The sequence below is a fragment of the Dermacentor albipictus genome, unplaced genomic scaffold (genome assembly GCF_038994185.2).
Source record: "Dermacentor albipictus isolate Rhodes 1998 colony unplaced genomic scaffold, USDA_Dalb.pri_finalv2 scaffold_12, whole genome shotgun sequence".
Classification (NCBI taxonomy): Eukaryota; Metazoa; Arthropoda; class Arachnida; order Ixodida; family Ixodidae; genus Dermacentor; species Dermacentor albipictus.
The window spans coordinates 5,214,960-5,239,351 of NW_027225566.1; the positions used below are offsets into that span (position 1 = coordinate 5,214,960).

At 44.1% G+C, this 24,392-nt stretch overlaps 1 long non-coding RNA gene across 1 annotated transcript; it reads right to left on the reverse strand.

Annotated features, from left to right (window-relative positions):
* Positions 1-1,277: 1,277 nt before the first annotated feature.
* On the reverse strand, positions 1,278-10,639 carry LOC135914176 (uncharacterized). Its single transcript, XR_010568234.1, has 3 exons — positions 10,507-10,639; positions 4,115-4,150; positions 1,278-1,357 (listed from the first exon to the last, which is right to left on the reverse strand). It is a non-coding gene; the product is annotated as an uncharacterized lncRNA (long non-coding RNA).
* Positions 10,640-24,392: the final 13,753 nt, after the last annotated feature.

Here is a 24,392-nt window from a genome sequence, read left to right on the forward strand (position 1 = left end):
TTTCTTACAAGTTCTTACGTTTTGACTATAGTATGTTATTGGAGGTGAAAATTTACCGTACTTTGGCTCAAATTTCATGTTTTATTGGTGTTTCGAAATATTAGAATACTCGTATTTACAAATAGTGGCCATTGAAAGACTAAATTGAATAGGACACTATTCAATTCGAAAGTTTTGAGTATTTGCACACCACAAAAAACATATATCTCCTAAATTAGGCATATTTCTCCCCAAAATGTAATCCTCAGCGGGCTAAACAAGAGCAACAGAAAAGCCAGTTCATCTTTTTGATAAATTTAAGCCCATAATCTACTTTGCAATGGTTCATAATAATCCTGTTAACAGGTTGGTGAAGTAAGGAAACAGGAAACAATTCTAACAATTTCAGAATGGGAGTAGTGGACATGTCCGATGGTCTGTAAGAAGCTTTATACATTAGGCCCCAAGAGTCTATTCTCAATTTATTGAAGTATATGGGGAAAAGCCACATGAATATTTTTTTCATATCTTACAATAAAAAGTGATAAAGTGCTTGTTAATAAATATGAGCCACAGGTTAGGTGCTTAGAATGAGTAAGCGTCCACTAACATAGTACTGTTGGAAGTGAAGCTGGCAACTCTGTCCCTGTTGTTTCTTTGATTGAAACAACCAAAAGAAAATTGCCACACCACTCAGCTTCGCTCTGCTGCAAGGCTGCTGTCTGGCATCACATGGACCTCCTTCAAGATAGGAGAAACTTTAATTCGATGTGGTCTGTTAAAATTGATGAAACTACTGTTTCACATCTCAGAGGCTGGAGAGCTGTTTTGATTTCTGCAATTTGGTGAACGTGCTCCTGCTCGAGCTGAGCAGTAACCACACTTGAGCATAGCTTCTACGCAATTCGTGCATTAGAATAACACTTTCAGGCTACTTAAATTTGTCCCCCATGCCAATAGATTTGGAGCGTGCTTCACAGACTATTCCTTGCAATGACAGCCAAGTAGCACTGCTAATGCGCAAATGCAGCTCATTTTATGTGGTGAAGCCTCTAAAAAACTTTCAGCAGTGAAGGCAGCTTTTAAATTTTCGAAGCAATTGAGTATGGCTATGGCGACATTAGGCACTTAAGATCATAAGAACAGTCATTCCAAATGGTAGGCTATTGTACCACACAACTGCACACACGGGCTACTTGAAAGTCGTTTGTTATGCCAATGGCAAGCTCATAATTTTAGGAAAAAGTGTGAATGTAAAAATCGAAACGGAAAGGATATATGGTACTTGCCTGTAACAGCACTGACCCTGGTGGGGTCAAGGTCCTCTTTTGCCACTTCGTGTTATTTCCAAAGCCCAAATGGCCCATGAGCTCCTCCTCTGTGAACACATGGTGTCACAAGGCCCTTGTAAACTTTCCTGGTCCACCATGGCAGGCCATGTTAAGCTGTGCCAGGATAACCTCAATGTGCACTCCTACAACCTATGTGAACCTGTATGTTTAAGTAAATGTCAGCAAAACAGTTTTGAGCCTTTCAAGCACATTCACACAACAGCCCTACTCCAAATAAATTACAGAAGTGCCTGTTGCAAATCTGGAATGCTAAACTTGACTTCTTACTAGCTTCTTATGCTGTCTGGATGCCACATGTTTAAGAAAAACAATCCAGCACAAACAAGAATAACCCAAAGTATCCAAACAACTAGTACTTGAAAAAGGGGAGTACCAGCGAAACACAAATGACACGCACACAAGGAAACGGCATTAGACACGGACGGACGTTGGGACGGACCAGCGTTCGTCCCTGTCTAACGCCTTTTCCGTGTGTGCGCGTCCTTTGTTTTGCTGGTACCCCCCCCCCCCTTTTTCAAGTTCGTGATGCACCAACGGGCCCAAGAGCTTGCGCTAATGCACATCTAGTACTATTTATTGTGATTACCATTCTTAGGATACTTCATATTCTCAGGTGTTTGTCTTTACTTTCCCATCCATTTGTGTCAATAGGTAGCCCATGGTCTAATGGGGAGATAGGGTTGCTATGTTGAGGGAAGAGTTCAAAATCAACGGTCGGAACACCTTGGGTGACTGGGTATGTGACCCTGGGCATATGCCACTTTTCAATGAATCTCTTTCACGCTATCTTGGGCAACTGCTGCTGCTTGTGTTGGCAAGCAGCATTAGGAGCTCGAAGAGGGACATGATTGTTGACCATTACTAAGATTACCACTACACATCAAGTTCGCTTGCTGTGCTCCAGAAGTAATAAGTAAGATTGCACTCCACTGTTCGAAATGTACATAAGCCGCAAGGACAGTGTGTGCCAACCACCACCTCATCAATTAAATTATTCGACTCGCGAAGCACAGGCTGTAAGAGACCACGGAGTGAACTCAGAAGTTTGTGGACAGTCAGTTGACGTCCATGTCAGGGACCTCTAGGGAGACTCGGTCATTTCCTCGATGTGCATCGTCGTGCCGTCACACATTGTATTACAATTCTGTCTGTCTCATTGTACCACCGTTCTAATAGTGATCACGTATCACACTTCAGAATATAAATAGACACTTATATCTACTGTTTATTTAATTTTTATGGAGAATACTTTGAGCATGACTTTTTGCAGAGATCATGAATTTTACAGCTTAAAGGAGCACTAAAGTAAAATTAAATTATTTAAATTCTGGCCTTTTAAGTGCCAAAACGACAATCTGATGTTTAGGCATGCCATAGTGGGGAACTCTGGATTAATTTTTACCAAATCAGGCTGCAAGGTACATGGGTAATTTTGTATTTCACCGCCATCAAAATGCGGTTGTTTCATCCTGTGACCTCGTGCTTCGCGGCGCTGTGCCAACACCCCTAAGCAACTACGGCATGAAAGCACTAAATAGAAAAATTATTTTAGATGTATCTGTAAATGACCTTCCGACAATTGAAGAGATTCACTCGTACCGTGACAAGAGGCTGAGTAAACTGTAAAAGCAGCAAGAGGAAAGATTGGTGGCAGTGCTGCCTTGCAGTTACCCCACCAGCTTGCTGTGACGTCATGGATTTTGATTATGTCTGTTCAGGCGTAGGAATTTTTTTACAAATAAAGATGTTCAACGTATTCCAAAAACCCAAAATAAAAAGCGTCAGGAACATTTACAGAACCAATGCAGCCCAAGTTTGAAAAAATACTTGGAATCCATGATGTGACAATGAGGTGTCAGCACGAAAATTTGGGTCAATACTCAGAAAATTGAACTTTGAGCTTTATTTTCTCTAATAATCAAGCAACTATCAAGGCATTTACATAAGTAGATATTTAAAACGATGCTTTATTTTAAATTCATTTTGGGTGTCATTAGTGTCCCCTTAATACAAGACAAGGAATGCACTTGGCTGCGTAATAGGTTAACATGCATCACTGGTTCTCATTAAGGTAGGATTATCAGTATAGCAAAGGGCATGCACTGGCTGCTCCAGAGGGGAGCCCTGCCACTTCCCCTCAAGCTCCCAATTTCACATTTCTTTATGAGCAATGATGCAATTTCTGTATCTTAACGAGACATAATGCCAAGGAAATTCATGCCATGCTGGCTACAGTAAGTGGTTACCGGCACTGCACACCGTCTAGCTCGGCTTCAATCTTTTTGGAATTTGGCCTATGAAATGAGAAATTCCCCGAACACTGCTCGTTCTTCAACCAACTTTCTCAATGGGTGTTGCTGTTCTGGTTTGATACCTCTAGTAGTGCACTGCTGTATGGCATAGGTCATAATACCTTCATTCTGGTAAAACTAGGAAGATGTGCTCTAGTGTAGACCACTAATGTCCACACTAATTTCTGAACGCCCCTCTCATATCAGGCATATACACTGAAAAAGGCACATTCTGCGTTTAATACTGTATGTTCACAAGTGACACTGAAATTCACTCCCAGTCCCGGTGCAGTTGCAAAGTCTTTCAGCTGAATGCTTAAAGGCACCATGTCTCCCAATAAAGGCACTGTGCACCAATTGATCACTGGAGCAAATGCCTTGCGGTTGTATCAGCAATGTTGTTTTGCTGTTTCCTGCAATACATTTTCACGGTATCACTGTATTTGACCATGGTGATGCTACAGAATGGATGGCCAAAGAATTCACTTTTACCGTTCCAGCTGGGGCGTCTTCCCGCTCATTTTGAATCTGAAAAAAGATGTCAGTATTAAAACGTGAAGCCACAATGCAGCATAAGCGACAATCGAAAGAGCTACATGGACCATTAGGCTGCTATAAATGGACGGATACAAATGACTAGTCATTGAATACACTGAAGTGTGGCCGCTCTTGCCAATGGCAGTGTGAGCTTGTCAAATGATTTATTTCACATTCCTCCACTTATTTTAAAAATTAGTTCCACGCATCTACTTAACTGTTGTGGCCACATATTAAAGGCAGCTCCTTCATATAAAGCCACAGTGTTACATTCTTTTACTCCCCGTCATGGCCACAATTAGTACATGACCGGGGTTGTTGGAGAAGTATGGGAGAGGCCTTTGCCCTGCAGTGGGCGTAACCAGGCTGATGATGATGATGACTCCCCATGTACCTGATGCTACTGAAGTTTTGCTTACTCTCAAAGAAAGAATTTCACAGAACTGCTCTTTCGACAAAGAATTATTCCAAGCTTGTGGCAAAGCGTCGTCATTTAGTTCACAACGATGCGCTCCCCTTTCAATCTGTTTAGTCTTTAGTGCTCGGTTTCAAAGCAAAAATCGCTTTTCGAGATAACTAGCTACTTTTATGGTCACAAGAAACAATGCTAATTATTGATGTTTATGTTGCCGATAACGTATAAATGCCGCCTCGAAACACAGTGGGACAACAAGGCAGATATGTCAGGCATCTCGTTCATTTACCGATTTTAAAACTTTAATAAATCAATCAGTTACTAAAGTGCGAAAAGCTGCAATTTCACGAAATTACATTATTTTGAATGTTGTAAGACCTGGGGTGCCATGAAATCTGCCTTTCCGTTAATGGAAAGAGCGCCTACGCGAAGCCGTTTAGGCGAAGCAGTCGATGGCGTCGAACGGAGAAGATGAAAAAAGAAAGTTGAATGCGCGCGAACTAGTGGAAAACAAAACACGCGGTTGGCAAGGCGTATAACTCGATGATTTCGCAGCACTCTGTGGCATCACCCCTACGGGCGTCTTGCGCTGGAGCTTGAGGTATTGTAGCGGCGTCTGGTGGCGGCGCGGGAAACGACATCTGGGTAGTACCAGCTTGGGTCGTATTGAGCCCTGGCTGGGGCGAAGCACGTTTCTAGGCCGAGTTTTGCGTCGATTCGCACTTTTTTCTGCCCTGTTGCGAGTGCGAAAGGGCTCGTCACTTCTCACAGACCACGCCGACCACGCTGCGAGCTCGCCGCAGCCTATAGACCGTTTTTTCGTAGGCGCCGCCATATTGTGAACGCAGTGGCGCTGCCTATGAGCAGCGCCATACTGGCTTGGGTGAAAGCGGTCTTTGGCATGGCAGGCATACGCTCGGCGGTAGGTTCTGGCGTTTGTTTTCGCGGTCGTGGGGTCTGTTTAGTATGACGTGCGTCTCCTACGTGGTAAACGGTTCTGTGAGACGTGCTGAAGACGTGCGGCGTTGTGCGGCAATTGTGTGTGCCATTATACTTTGACAAGCGTTCAAGAGAGAGAGAGAGAGAGAGGGCTCTTTATTAGAAAAACAGAGAATTTTGCCGGCGCGTATATAACCGCTGGCATGCTACTCTGTATAGGGATGGGGAATGGGATTAAAAGATTCCAGATAAGAGTGGGAGAAAAAAAAAGGATAAAAATAAATATGAAATGTCCGACTGGACCTGATACTAATTTTTACAGGTGACATGGCGGGTAAATTTAGGCTTTTGTATAGGAAGGATGCAATTCTTAAAGCTTTCCTATTTGACCAATTTCTGTCAGGTATTGGAACAATAAATCCAAAACCCGTCGCTGTTTCGAAGGGCCGGGCATTGGACCTAAGATGGTCGGTAACGTTAACGGTTCGGGGCAAATCATGTCCATTTGGTGCTCAAAAAATTGTCTCTCGTCGCGGTACGCGGGGCATTCTAGTAATACGTGCTCAATTGTCTCTATGTTGCGACAGTTATCACAGTATGGGCTAGTGGTAAGTCCTATGCGGTACAGATAATTGTTCGTGTATGCCACGTTCAGTCGAAGACGATGGTACAATGTCTCTAAGTGTCGAGGAAGTGGTCGTGGAATTTTCGGTCTCATTTCTGGGTCAATGTAACGTAGGAAGTTGTCTTGGTGAAGCGGCAGATTCAAGATGCGGTCTTTTTCTTGATAGGCATATTTTTTTGCCATGGTTGAAGCGTCGGCTTTTGTAAAATATGTTCTTCTGAATTTGCGGTATTGGAGTCCATTTCTGGCAGCTTCGTCCGCTCTTTCATTTCCCGAAATGCCAGCATGGCCAGGTATCCACTGGAACTTTATGCAATGCCCAGCAATCTTAGCCCTGTGGTGAAGATAAGCAATGTCAAATGCTGCTGGTTGATTATTGCAACGCTTGTGCCGGTTCCATATACTTTGTAGGGCTGCTTTTGAGTCTGTGAATATCACCCATGTCTTTGTCGGCTGCTGTCGAAGTATATACACAAGGGCCTCCTTAATGCCATAGAGCTCCGCTGAAGTAGATGATGTCGCTCGCTCAAGACGAAACGAGAATCGTTGTCCTGTAGAGGGAACAAAAAGTCCGCATGATGAACGATGTGGAGTTGTAGAGCCATCTGTGAAAATGTGCGTTGCGGCTGCGTATTCTTTGTGCATATATTCTAAAGCTATCTGATAAGTCGCTGCTTGAGGCATTTTCTTTTTCGCACTGATTCCAGGTATGCATGGCACGATTTCCAGTGGGGACAGTGTCCATGGTGAAATGTTTCGCGGCATAATTTGTGACGCCTGAGCAGGAATCGAAATAGATATGCTTCCGACGGCCTGCCCAAAGCTGGATGTAGCACGGGTTCTGGAAATATCCTTTAAAAAGTGATTCTTCGTATGAATGACGTGGCGGAGGTGTATCCGAAGTGTCTCCTGCGAACATAGCACTTCCAGGACTACTTGGTTGGATGGATGAAGTTTCCACCCATGAATAAAATAGTTTTGGCTAGTAATAGCAGCATACCTTACAGTCTGAATTAAGCTTGTCCAGCAAAGCAACCGTAACTAGTGACAGTAATTTAAGGCGTCATGGCCGGAATTTTCGCTGGCGTTGAGGTGGACGGAACACGCAGCGTGATGTGTGCGAGCATATTTGAGCCTACCATCAGCCTCGGAGATCAATTGTGTATTTCCGAATGTTCCAATCACTAATGCGACCTATTGCAATATTATCCTCTATTTCTAAGCTGTGGTTTAGGAGCCATGAAACATACGCGACGATCGTAACAGCGTGGGTACCGTTCGCCTACGATAGGAGCTGTGCCGTTATACTTTGACAAGCGTTCAAACTGTCCGCTGCAGGTTACATTGCGTGACTACTTGGTTGGATGGATGAAGTTTCCACCCATGAATAAAATAGTTTTGGCAAGTAATAGCAGCATACCTTACAGTCTGAATTAAGCTTGTCCAGCAAAGCGACCGTTTACGAACTGCGCGAGCGTCCTAAGCAGCAGTAGGTGCTGGATTACAGATATCTTTGTTCTATATAGCGCATGGTCCAAGCATACGGCATCAGTGGACATATATTTATAAACGTTGTGCGGCGTTAGCCCGTTTTCGCTTGCTTTTTAGAGAAAAAAGGATGATAACCCAATTTTCTTTTCGGTTGTGTTCGTTCAGTTCTCTACGACGCACTCACACGTATTACGGAAATTTAGCGCTCAAAAATAGACATCGAATTCTTTTTATGCGAACCCTCTCATATATTAGGGCTGTATACAGGCTAAAAAGGCAATGCCGAAGCACACAGATTATATATGCATCGTGCTGGCTCACCAACCGCAGTGATCGCTGTGTTGAGCAGCGCCGTAGGCCCCATGCAGCTAGGCTAGCGTAGACATATGAAAATTTCAAGCATACTAGACTTGAAATGCGTGAGAACAACGTTAGTGTATCAAAAATATTTGATAGCGCCTGCCACTCAGATGTTTCGTGGTGGCCTTTGGTTGGCCGTGCACGAGCGTGCGCTCGTATGTTTTATGTTTTACTCCCTGCGCCAATCGATCAGTGAGCTGATTTACTATTCAATGCTGGTAATACAGAGACGCCGGTTTCCTTTGTTGAATTAAAATCGATATAAGCAAAATAGTAAACAACACATACACGCAAGGTGACTGATAATGCGCGTACACCGCGGCTGATTATGCGAGTCACATTTTTGCGCCCCCAAGACATATTTCTGCCTACAGTAGTTACCGATGCACCGAAAGGCTTCCCTGACGACCTTATATGAACGAACACGGCGTAAATTTCACAACCTAAGATCTAAAACATCTCGAAATCGTTCCGCAGCACGCGAGAGCAATACTTTCAAGCAGCGCCGCGCCGGATCGCCCAAGCCAGAGAGGAGGAAAGGCTCTCCGCGAGCCCCATCCTCCTCGCCCGATGAAACGGTCTATAGTTGAACGAAAACGGACTCTCCGTGTGCCGTGGGACGTAATGCTGGGAGCAGAAGGAATCGGTGATGCCGATGCGGAGAGACCTAGCCCAGCATCGAAAAGGCGTCACCGTCATTACTTCTGCGTCGTGGGCTGCCATGAACAAGAAGGCCTGAATCCCAACATCAGATTCTACCGTTTTCCTTCAAGGCCTCACGAAGTGGAGCGACGGGCGCGCTGCATAGCTGCAGTTCGTCGCGCTGAGTAAGCGAAACTTCGCGCCATGCTGACTGCTTCGCCTGTCTTGAAGCTTGCTTGATTATCTGCGTTCTAATGTTCGGTCTTTTGCACCTACAGTCCCGACAGCAGACCAACATAGCAGCAGGCATGGCTGGTAATTCACGATTCGAGACCCGGCCACAGCGACAATTAACAATTCGACCGATGCGAAGTGGTGAAGTGACCAGGTGTGTGCAAATGACCACAAATGGCAGGGCTGATTCGGTAACAATTCACTACCCCACTACGAGCAGCACAGGTTAGAGAGTTAAATGTGCTCATACTCGACCTCAAGCCAGCATGTTGAGGCAGCGCAGCAAGGTAGTATTGATTACAGCAGATCGATGTTCGAGCGCTGTCATTAAAAGCTACATCAAGCGAGCAGCGCGATTCGCACGTACGTGCGAGCTCATATGCATTGCATCAGTTATTACCAGTTACTAAAAGGGACAGATGGCCGCTACCACAGAGCAGGCATAACTGCTTGTTTAGCGGCATGTAGTCAACAAAGACTGCAGGAGGCCCGCCATTTCGCAGCATGTCGAAAGACCGCTGCCGTCGCGGTAGAGTGGCTAGAATAGGGGCCACTGTAGTCACGGCGCGTACGATCGTGCGCTCGAGCAGTTCGTACATCGCGGCGCGTACCGTCCTGTGCTCGAGCAGTTCCGTACACATAATCTCTGCTTATCGCTGCTGTAGATTCATTTATAGCAAGCATTTCCTCGCGTTTGTGCACCTGAATCTAGCAGCGTGCAAACCTTATCTGATGTTCTACTTCGTACGCGACTCGCTTCACTTGCGATTGACACCGCGCTAAAACTTCGCCGCTTAATTCTTGAACGGCATACACGTATTCGGCACTGCATAATTTCTTGCCTTTACGCAGCGTGCCACCCCTGAAAAAATCTTCGGCGCCTGATATTAGCTGCAGGCCGTGATACAACGCAACCGAAAGTGACGGGTCCATATTGTTTATGTGCTTTCCGAAGCAGACGACCGAGATTGGTACGACCCATTTTAGGACACAGGGCGCTTTTTAGCAGCTTTTTCGCAGCGCCCCCTGGGCAATGCAAGAGCCCCATGGTATCTCGCGTATCGCATAGAATCGCATGTACACCCTTGAAATTCTTTATTATTGTTGCGCGACAGCCTCCCCTGTGTTTCCGATCGCGCGAATATCGGCCGCACCGCGTGTCAGATAGTGGCCTTGAAGCACCGCGGAGTCACTCGATCCTGAAGGGAACAGAGCAACAAAGACACTACAAGCTCGCTCACACGCCTTGTACTAGCGTGGTCCAAACGAAATATCTTCGATTACAGTACAGATCGCATGGTTTCACGTCGCATTGTTTTGCGCTCATTAATAAGGCTAACTCAATCGGTGCTCGAACACCGTATCAGAAATCATGGCGTACAACATGCCCTGTTTTAGCTGGCACCACATAGCTGCCTTACGTCACCACAAGCGGAGTGTAAAGTTAAACCAGGACAAACTCCATGTTATATACCACAAATCTAGTGCTGTAAAACCAATTCTCGCAACGGAAGGATAGTACTAGGAATGAAAACTAGAAAAGAGGCGCGCGGAAAACACGCACAGGCGCTGAACTTATTTCCGGCTCCCGTTCACCGCATCGCAATGGACGAACAAGGGGAATTCAAAACACTGACTCACCCTTGATGTCGCTGAGTCAGAGGCGATCATGGCGATCTTCGAGGCAACAAGCCCATAAAAACCGAGCAACACGCAGGAATATTCCAAAGATGTCACAGCGAAGCGCACATAGAACGCAGAAAACGCAGAAAGCTCTCAAGCAAACGGCGTGCACGAACTCGCCGGAATGCGCCAAGCCTCAACAGCGCAAACGCGCAATCATACATGTACACTCATACAAATACACGCTTCTATTATCATAAATTGTATCGTTTGATAACAAATTTTGTAATGTCACGTTGTTACTGAACAATTGTTGCAATTTGCAAGTGTACGAAAGTTTTTTGCTTCGCTTCTTTGATGAACTACTTTCTTTAGCGCAGTAACGCAGTGCACCGGCCGGAGCTAATGGAATGCGCGGGAAAAGGCGCCAAATTCAAACGTCGCAAACGCCGTGCTAATTTGTGCGCGCACAGTTTTCGTCGTTTGGATTTCAAAAAAAGTAATGCGTGCCGCAACCACGCGAACTGAACTATTGACCAGAAAAGTACAGAAATGTCGCTGTTCGTGCTTCTTATTTCGACGTCATGGCAAACTGCAGGCGGTCTGTCGTCCCATTCTTTAAGCATTTGTGCGTGTGCTTCTGCGCTTTGCGATTTGTCACCGAGAACGTATAGCGGCGCAGATTGTGCTTGGTGGCCGAGCAGATTCCCAACACATTCACCAGCACCCCGTCTAGGTAAGAGAAAAGAATTTGGCCTCCATGTGAAAAATGAGCACCATGTCGTAAATATCGGTCAAGCTTTTCGTTTCGTTCTGTAGCGCGCTAACGGGTAACATCTAAGCGAAACGCACTCTGTAAAAACGATGTTCACTCCTTTCTCCGCCGCATCCGCCGTGGGGGCATAGTGCCTGAGGTGTTGCGCTACTATCCCGAGTGCTTGGGATCTAATGCCGGCCGCGGCGGCTGCATTTCGATGAGGGTGAAATGCAAGAACGCCCGTGTACTGTGCGTTCGGTGCAGGTTAAAGGACCCCAGATGGTAAAAATAAATATGGAGTTTGTTACAATGGTGCGGCTCATAATCAAAGCGTGGTTTTGGCACGACAAACCCCAGACTTGAATTTTGTTAACGTTCTCCGCCACCTTGACCATATTTAACATGGAGGCATGCAATGCCGTCTCCTAACACCCAGCCAGGGCACTGGTTCTTATAATGGATGCCGATGGAAATGCAGGATGCGTCGACTCATCATCTGTTTGTCACTGCCTGTAGGGACGTTTTGTATATATGTATGTATATGTATATATATATATATATATATATATATATATATATATATATATATATATATATACCAGAAAAAAAGCCGTTCTGGGTCCGGGTAAATATTCACAGTGAAGTAGACGCGCGTATGAAGCGGTTTATTGACGTTTCGGCCGGGGTCCGGCCTTCATCAGAATACATTGCATGGTGTCACTACAGTTAATATACATGCGCTTATCAACCAAATGAAGATACGTTAACATGAAAAACGAATAAAATGGGCGAACAAAATACATCCGAATCGTTCAAAGGATAGCTGACAGGTGTACAGACCGATGGCGATTGCAAACATATAATCTAAGACACAAAGTATAAAAACGTACCGAAATGAATTGTAAGAACCAATCGCCACGTGACAACAAAACGTCGATATGCGCTCAATATGTGCTATGTTATCAAGCAAACACAGACACAGAAAAAGGGGAATAGCGACGTACTAGTAGAAGAAGGGACAAGTGACGGGCTACAAAGACAGGCAACTCAATTTTCCTACACATTCATTCATACCACACGCGACAGTATCAAACTTATAGATAAGGAAGGATTCGCGGGCTTCTCTATCATAATTTGAGCGAAATCCAGATTCAAGCAACGTGACTTTCAGTTTATCAAATGAGTGGTCAGGAAGATGTACGTGTTTTGAGATGGGCAGGTTGGGCAACGTGTTAGCGTGGGATTTATGATTGTTAAAGCGGGATCTGAAAGGCTCTTCTGTTTGTCCGATGTACCGTTTTTTGCAGAGCGTACATTCAAGCATATATATTACGTTTTTTGTGTCACAATCGAAATCGCTTTTGATTTTTAAACAAAAGTTTGAAGACGTACTAGTAACCTGTTGCGATGTGGCCATGTAGGGACATACTTTACATGGCGGTTTTCGACAAGGATGGCATGCGATGGCATCAGGGCAGTCAGTCTTAGATGATGATGCTAGTATATCTCGAATATTTCTAGCTTTACGGTATACTGCTTTAGGCGGATCAGAGAATATGTTTTTGAGGCGTTCACTTTGCATTAGAATATTGTGGTGTTTCTTTAATACATGCGAAACATTTGAGACTGACGCAGTGTGGGTTAGGACAAGATTTGCCTGGGGTGAGGGAGTCGGTTTGTTCTTAATGCAAAGAAGCGTCCTTCGGTCATGCACGTCTGCGCGTTTTATTGCATCGTCAATTAATTGTAGTGGGTAATTTTGTTTGGCTAAAGCGTTTTTTAGGGTACCACAATTCTTTTGAAACTCTGATTGCTCAGAACAAATTCTTTTAAAACGTAAGGCTTGGCTATAAGGAATGCTGGTCTTACAATGTTTAACGTGACTGCTATGGAAGTGTAAATATTGACATCTATCTGTCGGCTTTTTGTATAAGGCAGTAGATAGTTTATCATTTAGCACTGAAACGCTGACGTCAAGGAAGTTAATAGTAGATGCAGAATACGTGTGAATACGTGTCCAGTGCTATGTACCATTCTTGGTCAGACAGTGCTCCCAGCAATCCGCCTCAGCACTGCACCAAGGAACCGAGCGTTGAAGGCCCATCTTCTGACCCGGCGCTACTGACAGGACAGACAACGAACAGTAGTCCCTCTCAAAAGGAGTCATCACCCCACAATCGAAAGACACAGGTCCATCGCAAGAAGGCTGCTCCAAAGAACCGCAAGAAGGCTACTTCAAAGAATCGCCCAATGAACGCCGCAGTGATAGCTCCGTCAGCTGAACAGTCGCCTTCAGCACAGGACGCTACAGGTTCCTCCCCGAAAGGTCCCCGCTACGAGTTTCGCAGAGCCCACACGCAAACCGTGGATGATGCACCGGCAAATTGACTAAAGGCTGTGTCTCCCGGTAACAACATTTCTTACCTCTGTTCGCATGAATTTCTAAGGCTAAGGAAGGTTACAGAAAAAAGAATTCGCAATGCTCTACATGTAGATACGCTAAATACCTACCTAGCTGCGGCTGTTGCACCAAAGGGTCTCCGTATTGTTGTAAAACCCGCTCTGTCTGACATGTCTTAGCGCAATATAGCTAGATGGGATAACATACTAACAAATGCTTCACTACAACTCACCCGTGTCGTGTTAGATCACTATCGTTCTTCCAGTAAGAAATTCATGAACCAAGAAAGTCAAATTGCTGCGAGCTTGAACTTGTCCTCTAGCCAATCCGCCGCGTTAGAGGCATTCGCAACCAAAAAACGGAATAAAATCTACGCATTGAAAGCCAAGAAACTGTCCCGTGACGGTGTTGTGTGCCCTTCTGGAAGCCAGAACAAAGTATTCAACTCTGCCCCTTTTCAAACCAAACCTCTAGAAGTACACTCCGGCACTTCTTCGTCATCCTCTGTTAGTATGTTTGCCCATCAGGAGCTAAATAATATTGTTAATATTTCGGACGTTCAGCTAACAACTGAGGAGTGCAGTGTTCTACGTCGTGGTCTTAATTTTTGTCCAGCAACAGGTGGACATAATGAATTTCAACTACTGAAAGATTTGGATAATTTCGCCCGTAACTTACGCTTGCGCGAATACTTCCATGACCGCTCCAATTCAAGCGATTCGAAACAGGCGTTACCCTCTGGCAAGCACTGGGTCCCTCCCACACAGCGCGATAGATTTTTGGACATGTATATCAAAGCAGTACAACGAGACGTTCTGCAATTGTATCAAAAACAAGCACCCTTCCGCCGTAATTTGTCCGCCAGCGAAATGAAAGCACTAGATACCCTTTCCTCTCGCAAAGACATCGTCATTAAGCCTGCTGACAAAGGTGGTGCCGTTGTCATAATGAACAAGTCCGATTACGCCGCAGAGGCCCACAGACAGCTAGCAGACGCGACGTTCTATAAACGCCTTGATCATGACCCCACTGAGCAATATAAATCTCTGATCAAAAGCACAGTGCTAGATCTCGTCAAGAAGAAAAAGGTGCCTGACAATGCGGTTCATTCTCTAATTCCACTAAGTCCTGTTGCTGGTCGTTTCTACCTTTTACCTAAGATACATTAGATAAACAACCCAGGTCGTCCCATCATTTCTGGTATAGGTACAGTCACAGAAAATTTGTCCAGCTACGTAGATTCCCTGATTAGTAATATCCCAGCTACGTTTTCCTCTTATGTAAGAGACACTACCCACTTCCTGTCGGATATAATCGATCTCATTATTCCTCAAGGTTCTCTTTTGGTCACACTTGTTGTAGCATCTTTGTATACTAACATTCCACATTCTGATGGCATCATGGCAGTCGTCAATTGCTACGAATGTGTATCACCCGAGAAACTCATCGACAGCGACACATTGGCAAGTTTGCTAGCCCTTATTTTGGAACTAAATAACTTCGAATTTGAAGGACAACACTATGTGCAAATTAGTGGGACGTCTATGGGTACGCGAATTGGCCCGAACTACGCCAATATATTTATGAGTCAGCTAGAAGATAAATTTTTGCTAACCAGGACCTTAAAACCTTTTTACTACAAACGTTACATTGACGATGTTTTTCTGATTTGGCCTCATGGGGAACAGGAACTGCTTTCTTTCATATCTGACTTTAACAATGCCCATCCATCTATATCATTTTCTCACACGTATTCTGCATCTACTATTAACTTCCTTGACGTCAGCGTTTCAGTGCTAAATGATAAACTATCTACTGCCTTATACAAAAAGCCGACAGATAGATGTCAATATTTACACTTCGATAGCAGTCACGTTAAACATTGTAAGACCAGCATTCCTTATAGCCAAGCCTTACGTTTTAAAAGAATTGTGGTACCCTAAAAAACGCTTTAGCCAAACAAAATTACCCACCACAATTAATTGACGATGCAATAAAACGCGCAGACGTGCATGACCGAAGGACGCTTCTTCGCATTAAGAACAAACCGACTCCCTCACCCCAGGCAAATCTTGTCCTAACCCACACTGCGTCAGTCTCAAATGTTTCGCATGTATTAAAGAAACACCAAAATATTCTAATGCAAAGTGAACGCCTCAAAAACATATTCTCTGATCCGCCTAAAGCAGTATACCGTAAAGCTAGAAATATTCGAGATATACTAGCATCATCATCTAAGACTGACTGCCCTGATGCCATCGGATGCCATCCTTGTCGAAAACCGCGATGTAAAGTATGTCCCTACATGGCCACATCGCAACAGGTTACTAGTACGTCTTCAAACTTTTGTTTAAAAATCAAAGGCGATTTCGATTGTGACACAAAAAACGTAATATATATGCTTGAATGTACGCTCTGCAAAAAACGGTACATCGGACAAACAGAAGGGCCTTTCAGATTCCGCTTTAACAATCATAAATCCCACGCTAACACGTTGCCCAACCTGCCCATCTCAAAACACGTACATCTTCCTGACCACTCATTTGATAAACTGAAAGTCACGTTGCTTGAATCTGGATTTCGCTCAAATTATGATAGAGAAGCCCGCGAATCCTTCCTTATCTATAAGTTTGATACTGTCGCGTGTGGTATGAATGAATGTGTAGGAAAATTGAGTTGCCTGTCTTTGTAGCCCGTCACTTGTCCCTTCTTCTACTAGTACGTCGCTATTCCCCTTTTTCTGTGTCTGTGTTTGCTTGATAACATAGCACATATTGAGCGCATATCGACGTTTTGTTGTCACGTGGCGATTGGTTCTTACAATTCATTTCGGTACGTTTTTATACTTTGTATCTTAGATTATATCTTTGCAATCGCCATCGGTCTGTACACGTGTCAGCTATCCTTTGAACGATTCGGATGTATTTTGTTCGCCCATTTTATTCGTTTTTCATGTTAACGTATCTTCATTTGGTTGATAAGCGCATGTATATTAACTGTAGTGACACCATGCAATGTATTCTGATGAAGGCCGGACCCCGGCCGAAACGTCAATAAACCGCTTCATACGCGCGTCTACTTCACTGTATATATATATATATATATATATATATATATATATATATATATATATATATATATATATATATATATATATGTATGCAGGGTGTTTCTGCTAACTTTAGGCCGAGTGTAAACTCTATGCCCTCCATGACGACGCGACTAAATGCATGTTGCTCCCTTTGGTGTGTAGCGTGTCGCGCTGTTTCTGTATTTTGCTCAATTAGCTAATTAGTCAAGCATAATTAGCCAACTTCAGAAGCAAGGAAGTTAGGGAAAGAAATTCCAATTAGAAAGTTGTAGAGCAGTTGGCAACACGTCCGAATAAACAGTTTCCCTCTTTCTATGTTAAGTATTAGTGTTTTTCCACTTACTGCGGATGCTCGCGAAATACAAACAACACCACGTGACATACCCGCCTGCGAGTCATGATTGCACTGCTCCTAAGCCTTCTGCGCACAAATGAAAACATAGCATTTAACCGGTGTGAACACCCGTCTGCTTATTGCCATCATGAACTGCAGCGAGGGAAGCACGTCGCTAGCGTCAATACCACAGCCAACGCCTTTGTCACTGCCCTGTCGCCTTTCAAGCGGCAACACACCCTGCTCGATGGTATGCTAGTTTGGGAGCGCTGCAAGCACGGTGCGCAAGCGAGTATGTCAGGTGATATTTTCTTGTATTTCGCGGGCATCAACAGTAAGCTGAAAAACACTAACACTTAATAGATAGAAAGCTAGAAATTGCCTGATCGGACGTTTTATAAAGTGCTCTAGAACTTTCTAAATGGAATTTTTCGCCTAACTTTGTTGCTTCAGAATGGCTAATTTTCTTGACTAATTAACTACTTAGGAAAAATACAGTAGCGTGACGCATGCAAGAGTGAGCAACATGCATTTGATCGCATCGTCTTATGGTGCATCGGCATATTTTCAAACTCTGAGTAAATTTAGCTGAAACACGTGTAGATACGTCTACAGTTCAAGTAACGGGAAACAACACCTTGTATATATGCAATGCTGATCAAGTTATCAGTAAAGCAACATATATGTGCGAAAGACGCACATGTACATATGTGCGTGTGTTTTTCACATATACTTCGAAACTCAATATTGCTCGTCACTCAATGTTATTCAACTATAAGTTAACAGCATTTAGTCAACGACATTATTGTCGGAAACTACTCAACAATGGTGCAATAATACTCAATACTATTCAACCATATGTCAAGAGAATTTGGTCAACGACTTCATTGTTGGAAACTACTCAACATTGGCTCAATATAACTCAATACTATTCAACAATATATCAATAGAATTTAGTCATCGACTTGATTGTTGGAAACTACTCAACAATGGCTCAATAATACTCAATACTATTCAACATAATATCAAGAGAGTTTAGTCAACAACTTTATTGTTGGAAATTACTTAACAATGGTTTAAGGATACTCAATACTATTCAACAGCATACCAACAGAATTTAGTCAACGACTTCTTGTTGTGAACTGCCCAACAACTTTACTGTTGAATTATTGCTCTGTGGTTTCAATAATTGTTGAGGTATTGTTGAACGGCTATTGAGTCAACAATTCGTCAACAATATTCCAACAACATTTCAGCAGGCATTTTCACAAGGACGTGCGGCCTACTACTCGTATTAACATAAATTTACATGCAGTAGATAGTCACAGAATTGGAAGAATCGCATAAATAAACTGAAACATCAGCTCACATATATTAGTAGACTTCGTTGAAAAACTAAAACCAAGTCAAATAGGTAATTCCGCAGGACCAATCTCACGATGTCTGTCCAAGATAATGGGTTTAGTAATAAATCAAAATAGTGACACAACTATTGTCACCGCCTAAACGAGCTATATATTACGCGTGTATTGCAGCGGGATTCTTCTTTCGCGCTTCAATGGTGATGATATTGATGATTCAATGGCTCTTTGAATCGGGGCAGTGAAGAATAGTTACTCAGCCTGCTTGCGTTTACCTGGTATGCTATCCATGCTTTTCATACCAGCATTTTGAAGTCGCGATGATTAATCGGCGATGGTGAAACGTTTCCAAGTTTTATTGCGATAGGTTTAAATATGAAAAAACGTCAGGTTAATAAATGCGGACATTTCAAGCAGGGATATTAACTTTTACTTCCCGCTTTCATTAATCAACCCAGCTTCGCATGACGACGGGCGAGAAAAGGCATAAACGGATGGGTAAACTGGAATTAGATAGTCGGAGGGATCAACGTAGAATACAGCCAAAGATGGACCGTACATGCGGACATAGCTGTAGCGTGTTCAGGATGGCGAAAGTGTCTGTGCAATCTCGAATGCCGGAGCTGATCCTGTCTGACTGTAGATCCGGTAAGTAGTTCACCTAGCAGCGTCAAGCCCTTTGACTATCTTTCTGTCTCTTTAGCTTTCTCTCTGTTCTACCGCAAAAAAAAGGAAATCTTCCTGAAAATGTAAAATAAAAGTTATGATTCGTGTGCTGTACTCATATAACACCATTCATTTCGCATGTAAGGGCTCCAATCGGGCTATTTACATAACAGGGCAGATGGACATCAAGTGGCACTAACACGATGACTTTGTTCCAATTTGTTTTTTATGTGATTTGCCTGGTGCGCTGTTCCAGTGCGTTTCCTTTACCGACTGTCTGATTGTTTAGTTCTTACCTTTCTTTTGTAAAGTGCCGGCGTGTTAGAGCATATTTAGTATAAGCTTCTTCTATGAGAAAAGGAGTAGGCATTGCCACCTAAAGGCGCCGACATCTCTGTAATATCAGGTAATAAAAAAACACGATTGTTCTTAATGTCAATCTGATGAATTAATAAACAAACAAATGACTCAACTGGCTTGCAGTGTTTGGCTTCAGATGATGATTAATTTACATTCTCTTCATTACAGTATGCGAGGAGACAGAAGCTGAAATAATAAATCGTACTTCGACAAGATACTGTCCTCTGTCCGTATCTAGCTTTGCATCTGCCTTCAACAAGCCCGTCGCGGCCAACCCATTATCCCGCAGTCATATCCACCGTTGTACGGTGGCGGATCGCCTTTCAGTGTTACAGCTGGTTCTACATTGTCATAGCATTATCGCAAGCCACACCTACGGGTGACATCGCACAAACACATCAGTAAAGTTCTTTAGCAAGTTGGTCTCGCTCTCAGAGTAGACCCACGGCCTCATGAATTTCCTTGAGAAAAATGATTGCACCACTCGGGAGCCCCATCCTATACCACGGGTGATACATGGGAGATACCTTCCTGTTTTAAGCTTAGGGGCTTTCGGGATTGACAACCCTCCTTAGAAACGGCGGTAAATAATTGTCTTAAATTCTTCAGAGAAAAGGATAACGATAGCCTATGGCACAGCTGGTTGCCTACGAAAGTTACAATGTGTTAAAAATGGAGCCGAGCATGGAACAAGGCCAGAGCCACCGCTCCGATAGGTGGCGCCACGTTTGCTGACGAAAAGCCTCTGGAGCAAGTTTTGAGCACCCAGGAATGTATACGGAAAATAGTGCAGCGGACGCTAAACCCTGAACCACCGTTTGCGGCTGGCGGAAGCGTGGTTTCAGAAGCGCTGTTTCCTTGGGGTCACAAAGCCATTCGGGGCCTTCGATTTCAAGCTATCGACTATGGTTGGACCTTCAGTAAGCGGAGCGTCATAGTTCTTGCTTGGCATCTATAAGAAAGAGAAGCACAAATGAAAAACAAGAAACAAAACAGTAGTCGCTATAGTATTCCTCTGATCTCTCCTTGCGTTCAATATTCCGAGCACTCGAAAGGCTGTGAGCTTCAGTGATTAAGAAATATCCTCGGGCTGCGGCAACGGTTACGGAAACAGTTGGCCATATGCTTCCGCTTTTGATCGCGTTTGAGCATTGTGGGCACGTACGCCATACCGTTTCCTCAGTTTCGTGCATCACTGCTTGCACAGTCAAGTTGAAGCGCAAGCGATAAGAACAGGAGATAATCACTGCGCCGTACGCTCATACGAAACTTATTAACGTACTGAATGCTCGATACGCTCTTTTTCTTCTCATTAAGTTCCAAGAAGGAGCGAAAGACGATAGGGTGCATATCGGCGTGATGAGCATTAAACCCCCCCCCCCCAAAAAAAAACAAGCGAAGTACAAGTTTCGATTGAATGATTCGCAAGCAGCGACATTCGCCTTCTTCGGAGACATCTGGAGCACGTATCCGCAGTAATTTTTGTACGTAAGTGGCGTCTACGTTAAATTATTGCCGAGGTTACTACCTTGATTCGTGATCGCCCACCCACCATCTAGTGAGAAGACCTTGTTATCTAAGAGAATTTTTTTCAACATAGGCTGCAGTGTTTTTTTGCAAGATCACCAGTATTACCTTCTGTCCACACTTTCACACAAATGCGGAACATACCTAAGCTCTCCATACCCGTTGGTGCAGGAGTCATCCATATATGACACGCTCACATGCACAGCTTATTTGAAGCTGCATGTGCGGAATATACATAGGGAATGACGACAGGTATCTACAGGGGACGTAATAATACCGAACGACAGTACAGAATAAAGTGCGACACCTGAAAAATCACTATACAGAGCCACTTATTTAGAAACACTGATCTAACTCTGCGTGCTAAAACGTCTTCTAAGGACCTGGTAATCGAGCTCTCAGGCGAGGCATCCTTTCCTTTGTCATAAGTATGTAAATTACTGGCTTTTAATTTAATTTTTATGCTATTGCATTGTTTGTTGATGCAGAACAGGAGATAAATCGAGTGTTCGATGTATTTTCTGCGTGAATTGATCCAGAACAACAGATTCCGAGCTGAATAATGAAAAAACAGAACGGAACACGAGTTTGAACTGTGCCTTCCGCACAACAATATTCACGACCAATCCACAGTACGCTATGGTAAGGATTGCCACAGCGCACAGTTCTCTAAACAAAATTCTGCCAACGTGATCGGTCATATCTATATGGGGGCTTATAAAGAGAGTAATACGGTCGTACCCCAGTAACTTCGCGGCACATTTTCGAGGCGCATTGTCTACCAGACTGCTTTCCAGAAGGTTCATGTCGAAAGACATGCGCTCAACTGGCAGTGGTATTAATTCAGCGCTTGGAACATGTCTCCTATGTATAAATACAACTTCAACACCAGTTCGATAACTTTAGTGGTACAAATTCACAGTGAGCGTTACGGAATTCATTCTACGCACCACTTACAATGTTGGTAGAACGTCTTTTTATCTGAATTACAAAGGCATTCTGATCGATACCTTTCATTTTCGCAGACAAAAAGACCGTATTAATGCAGCCAAATAGTCCCGCGTATGTAATTGCAGCTGTTGCGCGTGGTCGAATGGCTGAAAGTTAGGTTGCCTAGACTAATATCAGGGGCCAACGGCGACGGGAATCTACAGGTGACGTAATGATACCGAAGACCCGTTTATCTGACGGAATCTGAGCGCCGCCGGCCGATGCTGCAGCAATTGGGAGAGAACGTTGTACAGAAAATGATGCGACCGCGCGGTGTAAAGCTGTAGTTATCGAATTTGCCTTTGCGCTCTTTCATCGAGACATCGGAGGTACAACTCGAGCGTCTCCAGGCGAATTGACGCTAGCGAGCATTTCTTTCAGACAATTAAATGTGTGCACGTGCACATAGTTTTGAGTGAGCGTTGTCTTCGTGTACATTGATTTCATTTGTCTTGAGTGCGTCCAAATAACTTTGAATGCAATCCATGCCATCTGGACAGGTATGCTGGGCATGTAGCCAGGCAAACCGTTCATCAAAATGTAGATCTCAAACACACCGTAGAACCTCGTTATAGAAAAGCTGCATGTAGTTTAATATATGGCTATAATGAATAGTATAAGCAAAGCTTCCACCGTCGTTTATACGCCCTTGTTCTCTCCACGTTTTTCTGTCAGTGGGTTGAAGACGGCTATATAACCGTTACAAATATAGCTAAATAAAGGAATATTACCTAGAACGTCGCTGAATGTGCTAGGTGGTAGCATGCCGTTGGTGAATATCGATATTACGTTTCCGCTAATGTTTTTGTTCATACATTCAAAGACAGTGCAGGATTCACAAGTAAACCAGGAGCGCTTGGATCTCATTATGCTGCCAACTTTTGACATGCTAAAGGCTACACGGAACGCTGCAGCTTCCTGTGCAGCTATTTCGTGACACAAAATTTGCATATTCCTTTCAGAAATCTGGGAGCCTTCTGAACGGGGTTTTCCGCTTCTGGTCGCCAGAATGACGGCCTAGTGAACAATGACGATGCAAAATTTAAATCCATTTTCCGACGCCACGCACCCAGAGGCTTATTACAGCTCAGAGCCCCGACAACCGTCACGTTGTCAAATGACGAAGCCTGCGATAAAATTTTTCGCACTTTCATTGTCACGCAACATTATATAACAATGAAGACTAGTGAGCGAGCGCTGGAGCAAAACTTTGAACACATAAGGTTACAAATGTAATTGGAGAACGACTGAAAGTATTTTCGCGTGGCCTGCAATATGCACCTGCCAAGACTAAGAAAAATACCAGGACTGAAAGAAAATGCTGAGTGAAAGCAATGCGAAAACATCGTGCAGGTATTGCTTAAAGGGCCCCTCACCAAATCTGGCCATTTTCAGCTGACAAGCACAGAGCATACATTTTGCGATAATGATCGTGTCTGCAAAGTATTACATCCCTACGCGCCGCGGAAACATATGAAACTTCAAACCGAACGCCGTTTTTCCTTCTCCTCGCGGCCGCTGCGATCCAAGCCGGAGGATGACATACTCGTGTGCCTGCGCTTACGCTGTCGTAGCCGCAGTGTAACGTCGCTCGTGGTGACATGTGACTTCGAGAATTATTCAAGGCAACATCTGGTATCTGTGCGATCTGTTGCTTGAATTGACGAATTAAGTTTAGAAAAATATTACAACACAGATACAGAATGACTGCGTATTTTTTATTTACTTCGCACAGAAGCAAGAGAGATGTACTTCCGCTTCGTCTGCTTGTTCCCAGGATCGTGCGGTCACGTGCGTAGGTACCGAAACTATGGCATTTTCTGCCGTGCTCCAGCGCCTGATCATGCTCTGCGATCCGCTTGTTCTGCCTCAGTATTCGTGTAGCACTGAATTATACCGCAGGTCATGAGTCCTTGCGTACAGCGCGCAAAATCGTGCGCTGCGAGAACGAGACAACAGCTCGTGGGCGACGCCGTCAACGAAAATGCCTAGCGCTGGAAAAAAAAAGCGACGAGAAAAAAAATGAACTTGGGGCCTGTGACGTATGTGTCACGCGATCCTCGAGGTCTAGTATGGGAGAACGAAACGAAGGAATTTCACTTGCGCAGGCTAGATGGAGCGAATGGAGAGAGCGTTTAGCTTGGCAGTGGAGCCCGCCTGCTGAAATCATGGGTTCGCGGCACTAAAAGATTTCTATCTCGACTATTAATGAGCCGATATGAAAACTTTTTGCGGCAGAACGCTCCCTAGAGGACACGCAATAAGTTCCAGCGTATAACCACAACTTTCAATGGGGCCTTGTGAGAGGCCCTTTAATAAGTTCACATGACCACAGTGTGTAATCTTCGCTACATGGCCGAAGAGTAATATGATTCTGCCCGGTAACCGGTAACCGATAGCACACTCCCTCACGAAAA